Source organism: Leucoraja erinacea, chromosome 11 (assembly GCF_028641065.1).
Source record: "Leucoraja erinacea ecotype New England chromosome 11, Leri_hhj_1, whole genome shotgun sequence".
NCBI classification, from domain to species: Eukaryota; Metazoa; Chordata; class Chondrichthyes; order Rajiformes; family Rajidae; genus Leucoraja; species Leucoraja erinaceus.
In genome coordinates this window covers 36,081,145-36,088,035 of record NC_073387.1, presented here as the reverse complement: position 1 = coordinate 36,088,035, position 6,891 = coordinate 36,081,145, and positions in this window count along the sequence as shown.

The following is a 6,891-nucleotide window of genomic DNA, read 5'->3' as shown; positions in this document are numbered from 1 at the left end:
CACGCACGCACACACACGCACGCACACACACACACACATCCAAGATCAGAGTTTTAATAGTTAATAGATATGATAGATGACATTTCGGGTTCAGACCTGAAGAAAGGTCTCAACCCAAAATGTTTACTTATTCCTTTTCTCCAGAAATGCTGTATGACCCGCTATGTTATGTTTCGATCTTTGGTTTAAACCAGCATCTGCACTTCCTTCCTACATATTTAAAAAGTATCTTGGCCTCTGCTAATTAGTTACCTCTTCCTGCCAGCTTCTGCAATTGGCAAACAACCATTTTTTCCTTATTATTAATATATCATCATGAGAACGTACGAACTCCGTACATATAGCATCCACAGTCAAGATCGAAACCGGGTCTCTGGCGCTGTAATGCAGTAACTGTACCATTGCGCCACTGTGCCGCATTTCATAATTTTAACCTATAGGAATTAAATGATCAGCTCTGTTTACTTCAACATTTGATCATCTTTCTATGTTACATGCACCTAAACACAAAAGACAACAAGCTCTTCTGCAAATATTGATTATTCTTTCCTGGAAATTATTATGATTACAGTTATTCCTAACTAATCAATACTCATTAAATTCTATATTAGCATTTAAACTAGTTTTGCTATTGCTTAGTAATACAAACCTTTATTTCTAACTATGAAATAGACTCCACACACTTAATTTTATAAATTAGGTATCAATAAACAAATATGAAAAATGTAATGATATCTTCATCTTTAAAAAAAATATGGGATTACATTCCCTCATCTTTCATAATTTTTGACATAAACGAATTAAATCATCAGCTCTGTTTACTTCAACAATTGATAACGAATATGTATTTTTAGGTTGTTTTATAGGGTCTTTGAGTTAGAGAACATGAAAACCTAGCGAATGCCTCTCATTAAGTGTCCATTTATACTAACGCTACACCAACCTCACATTCCCATTAACACAACACTGTGGGTCAAAGACAAATCCAAGTCACCGTGATACAGCAGCTCTGCTAGCTGCAGCATTGTGCCGTTTCTGGCGTCACTCCAGAAAGGAAAACAAGCACTTCCTGGTGTGACTCATGGGTGTGTGGCTGATGTGCCTTTTGTGCAGACATGCATTATATTGTTATTTGCCATGCAACACTCCTCTTGGAGCATCAAGTTGTCTTGCAGGCAGCCAGGGATAATCAGGTCTTCTCAGCCCCAGCACCTGAATGGGACCTGTGTCAAATACGTCCTGTGTTTACATGTTATCTTTTAGACAATAAACAATAGGTGCGGGAGTAGGCCATTTTGCCCTTCGAGCCAGCACCGCCATTCAATGTGATCATGGCTGATCATCCCCAATCAGTACCCCGTTCCTGCCTTTTCCCCATATCCCCTGACTCCTTATTTTTAAGAGCCCTATCTAACTCTCTCTTGAAAGCATCCAGAGAACCTGCCTCCACCGCCCTCTGAGGCAAAGGATTCCACAGACATTCCATAAATGTTTTGATGGACCTTTCCAAAAACAGCACCAGTGCCCATCCCACACTCATTGATCTTACACTATCTTCTACTACTCCACCCACTAATCTGTGCCTCAATAGCCCCCGACCCACAGATCTCACCTTTATTTCTACAATTAATTCAGGGGTCAATTTCCCACCCTTCTGATCGTCCCCTGCACCTCTAATATTCTTTGCAACTATTGATATTCCTCCCCAAGCCTGACGACTCCATGAGGTTCTGGCCATACTATCTGATTGTTGAATCACCCCACCTCAGGTTTAGATCTGCTCCACGGATGAGGCGTTCCACACCAGGACATCTGAAATGTCCTCATTATTCAGGGAACGGGGTTCCCCTCCTCCACCATAAATGAGGCTCGCACCAGGGTCTCTTCCATATGCCACAACACTGCTCTCTCTCCCCATCCCCCCACTCGCAACAAGGGCCGAGTCCCCCTAGTCCTCACCTTTCACCCCACCAGCCGTCACATACAAAAAGTAATCCTCCGTCAGTTTCGCCACCTCCAACGTGACCCCACCACTCGCCACATCTTCCCATCTCCCCCCCATATCTGCCTTCCGCAAAGACCGCTCCCTCCATAACTCCCTTGTCAATTCTTCCCTTCCCTCTCGTACCACCCCCTCCCCGGGTACTTTCCCTTGCAACCGCAAGAGATGCAACACTTGTCCCTTTACCTCCCCCCTCGACTCCGTTCAAGGACCCAAGCAATCGTTCCAGGTGTGACAGAGGTTTACCTGCATCTCTTCCAACCTCATCTATTGCGTCCGCTGCTCTAGATGTCAGCAGATCTATATCGGTGAGACCAAGCGGAGGTTGGGCGATCGTTTCGCCGAACACCTCCGCTCGGTCCGCAATAACCAAGCTGGCCTCCCGGTAGCTCAGCACTTCAACTCCCCCTCCCCCTCCGTCTCCGACCTCTCTGTCCTGTGTCTCCTCAATGGCCACAGCGAGCAGCACCGGAAATTGGAGGAACAGCACCTCATATTCCGTTTGGGGAGTCTGCATCCTGGGGGCATGAACATCGAATTCTCCCAATTTTGTTAGTCCTTGCTGTCTCCTCCCCTTCCCTCAGTCCCCCTGCTGTCTCCTCCCATCCCCCAGCCTTCGGGCTCCTCCTCCTTTTTCCTTTCTTGTCCCCGCCCACCCCCGCCCCCGCCCCCGCCCCCGATCAGTCTGAAGAAGGGTTTCGGCCCGAAACGTTGCCTATTTCCTTATCCATAGATGCTGCTGCACCCGCTGAGTTTCTCACCTCAGGTTTAGATTAGTTTATTGTCATGTAGACCAAGATGCAATGAAATTGCTTGTTTGCACGAAGCTAATAGAGAAAGCAGCATACAGAAAAATAATAAATAAAAAATGAGCACAAAACAACAGTATAGTGAAAAGAATAAAGTGCAATCTGAAGTAGTGCAAAAAGAAAAATGCAAAAAAGTAATAAGGGAACGAGGTGGAGTTAAGGGTAAGATTAGATAGACACAAAATGCTGGAGTAACTCTGCAGGACTGGCAGCATCTCTGGAGAGAAGGAATGGGTGATGTTTTGAGTCAAGGCCCTTCCTCAGAAACTTCCAAGAGGAGGGTGTGAAAGAGGTGATTGGTTCAAGAATCTGATAGCTGAGGAGAAGAAATTGTTCATAAGTATGGGCATCCAAGCTTTGGAGCTCCTTTATCCTCTCCCAGAAGGTGGAGGAGAGAAAATGGAATGACTATCCCTTGAGAGAATGGAGCAGCTGGGCTTGTATGCTTTGGAATTTAGAAGGATGAGAGAGGATCTTATTGAAACATATAAGATTATTAAGGGTTTGGACACGCTAGAGGCAGGAAACATGTACCCGATGTTGGGGGAGTCCAGAACCAGGGGCCACAGTTTAAGAATAAAGGGTAAGGCATTTAGAACAGAGATGAGAAAAAAAAGTTTTTCACACTGAGAGTTGTGAGTCTGTGGAATTCTCTGCCTCAAGAGGGTGGTGGAGGCCGGATCTCTGAATACTTTCAAGAGAGAGCTTGATAGGGCTCTTAAAAATAGCGGGGTCGGGGAATATGGGGAGAAGGCATGAACGGGGTACTGATTGTGGATGATCAGCCATGATTACATTGAATGGCGGTGCTGGCTCAAAGGGCCGAATGGCCTACTCCTGCACCTATTGTGCATTGCCTACTATCATAGGCTGGAGTCCTTAAGGATTTTTCCAGCCTTCCTGATGCAACACGCCGTGAAGATGGACCGGATGGAAGTAAGTGACAAGCCTGTGATGGACTGGGCTGTGTTCATGCAGTCAAGAGCAGTTGCCATTATCAGGATGAGATGTATCCCTCTGTAAAAGTTTGGGAGAATTTTTATGGACATGTCAAATCTTCTTAGATAACTAAGAAAGTGAATAAGCTGATATACTTTCTTGATTACCACATCAGTGTGAAGGGACCAAGTTAGGTCGCGGGTGATATAGATGCCTAGGAACTTGAAGCTCCTGACCATCTCTACAGCAGCTCTGTTGATGAGGACAAGGTTATGTTCAACTAGCTCCCCACTTTAGGTCCACAAACAACTCTTTCATTTTGCCAATGTTAAGGACTAGGTTGCAGTTCCTACACCATGAGACAAGGTTTCCGATCACTTTCCTGTATTCTGTCTCATCATTGTTTTTGATCCGACCGACAAGTGTGGTATCGTCTGCGAACTTAGAAATTGAATACGCATTGCACTTGGACACACAGTCATGCACACGGAGTGGAACAAGGGACCGAGCACACAACTATGAGGAGCACCTGTGCTGAGAGTCAGGGTGGGGGAACTGTCATGACCAATTCTAACCAACTGACGTCTGCTGGTCAGGAAGTCCAGCGACCAATTGCGGATGAAGGACCCAAGGTCCAGGGCCAGGAATTTATTGATGAGCTTGTTCATTATTATGTTACTGTAGGCTGAGCTGTAGTTAATGAATATGATCCTGACATAAGTGTTCTTCGTGTCAGTACTGAGTGAACTGCAAGGGGGATAGCATCCTCAGTAAACCGATTTTTCCTGTATGTTAAACCGATTTTTCCTGTATGCAAATGGCAAGGGGTCTATATTATTCAGGAGAATTTTGCAGATATGGGCCATTACCAGTGCTTCAATTTTTGTCATTATGGTTGACCTTAGAGCTACTGGACAGTAGACATTGTGACAAGTAACTTTGCTTTTCTTAGGGGCTGAAATGAAGAACGTTTCCTTATCACAGATGGTATAGTAGACAGTTGAAGTGAGAGTTTGAAGACATCGGCAAAATCTGTAGCCATTTGAGTGATGCACAATTTTAGAACTCTTCCAGGGACTCCATCTAGGTCGTCCGTTCCGAGTGTTTAACGTCATGAAAGCAGATCTGACCTGACATTAAGATGTTGCAGGACAGAGCCATGAGGGATGGAAGGGTTCACCTTGGTGGAATTTTGTTTGCTTGTTTAAAATGGTCATAAAACGTAACAAGCTCATCCGGTAAAGATGCTTTGTGCCAAAGGTTGCGTGCAATCTTGACTTACAGCCCTTGATTGTAGTCAGGCCTTGCTACAATCCCCTGACATTCACTTCATAGAAGTGAGCCTTCACCTTATACTGGAATGGTCTCTTGACATTCCACAGTCTTACAGGGATTATACTTTGCCTTCTTGCACAATATGTGATCATAGAAACATAGAAAATAGGTGCAAGAGTAGGCCATTCGGCCCTTCGAGCCTGCACTGCCATTCAACATGATCATGGCTGATCATCCAAGTCAGTATCCTGTACCTACCATCATCCATCCGGAAAGCCCAGATCTGGACCTTAGAAACATAGAAACATAGATATTAGGTGCAGGAGTAGGCCATTCGGCCCTTCGAGCCTGCACCGCCATTCAATATGATCATGGCTGATCAGAGAGAGTGGATCTCCCTGTTCAGCTGGCCTAGGATACCCTGCCCTCCCCTTCAACTGGTGACACTATTTGCATTGCTGGCATCAGTTTAATTTAGGCTCTGAGGATCATACCAATATTGGGCAAAAATCCTGGCACTATACATGAATATGTACAGTAAGACAACCCTTGCACACTATTTATGCCCAAGCCATTATCTCTACAAATGATGCTATTGATGAGATAGTGGAGGAAATATATTAAACTCTTGGGTAGATGTGGGCAGAACGATACTAAAAATGTAAATAGGTTAATGGTAAAATACGATGATTACATGGTCAGTTGGAGAAAGTCTTTGGTTGGGTCAAAGATGATTAAGGGTTGGAGGTCTGGGGTTAGTGGCTGGTGACATTAACGATTATGGATTTTAGGTTGATGAGCAATTCAACAGGGTTTGTGATTGGGGCTTACAGTGGAAGAGGGGAGAGTCGAGTTGGCAGAGTTAGGTGTACCAATCAGAGTTGGGTCTAGAATAGTTAATAGTGGAGTGAGGGAGCCTTCTGACAGTATATTAGGAGGAATATTGGGATTTAACACTGAATAAATCACAAAGGGTAAATTACTCAAAAGATCGTGGACATATTATGCAGTGGTTAGGTAAGATCATGCTTAACAAATGACATGGCAGGCCTTCATTTTCCTTTTTTATAGGCAGAAGAATTTTCCATTGCTCGACATAGTGCTGTGCTTGACATGCTGAATAAGGATAAAACGACATTTGCTCATGTTTTACTTGTCTTTTAATATAAACAGTGTAGAAGTGGGGTGGTTGTGTGAGTGGTGCAACATTGGAAAGGAGAGTAACTTTGTTGCCAAAAGTTCTACTGAGTGCAAGTTGAATTTAATCATTAGATTTGCCTTATTTTGTGTCAACTACTGCGATTGGAAACATTGGCTAACTGTCACAAATATATCTTGTATCAAAGCATGATGTGATACTGGTAAAATGTATTTTTAAATGCTTTTTTTTCTACCAGTTGTGCATTCTGTTTACTGTTTCAACTTGACTTGTTGCTAGCCACAGGGACACAGCTATATATTTTTTATGACAGCAGGTCATTCTATGTTAATCGTTTATGTTTTCTTCTTTGTATTTAATGCAGCATTTACACATAACTGCTACTCTAGATTTGTACTTTTGATTAAACATAAGTATCTGTCAATAGCAGCTAAATTATGATTTACTAGAAATTGAAAAACACTTTTTTTTCAGGGGATATATATATTTTTTGACAGTTGGTCATTGTTACCATATATTCCATAAAAATATCAAGTAGTTTGCTGATTTAAAATGGGATATCGGTGGAATAGTCATCAACTGAGGACTTGCAACATTACTTACAGGCAGGTTACACAAAAAAGCTGGAGAAACTCAGCGGGTGCAGCAGCATCTATGGAGCGAAGGAAATAGGCAACGTTTCGGGCCGAAACCCTTCTTCAGACATT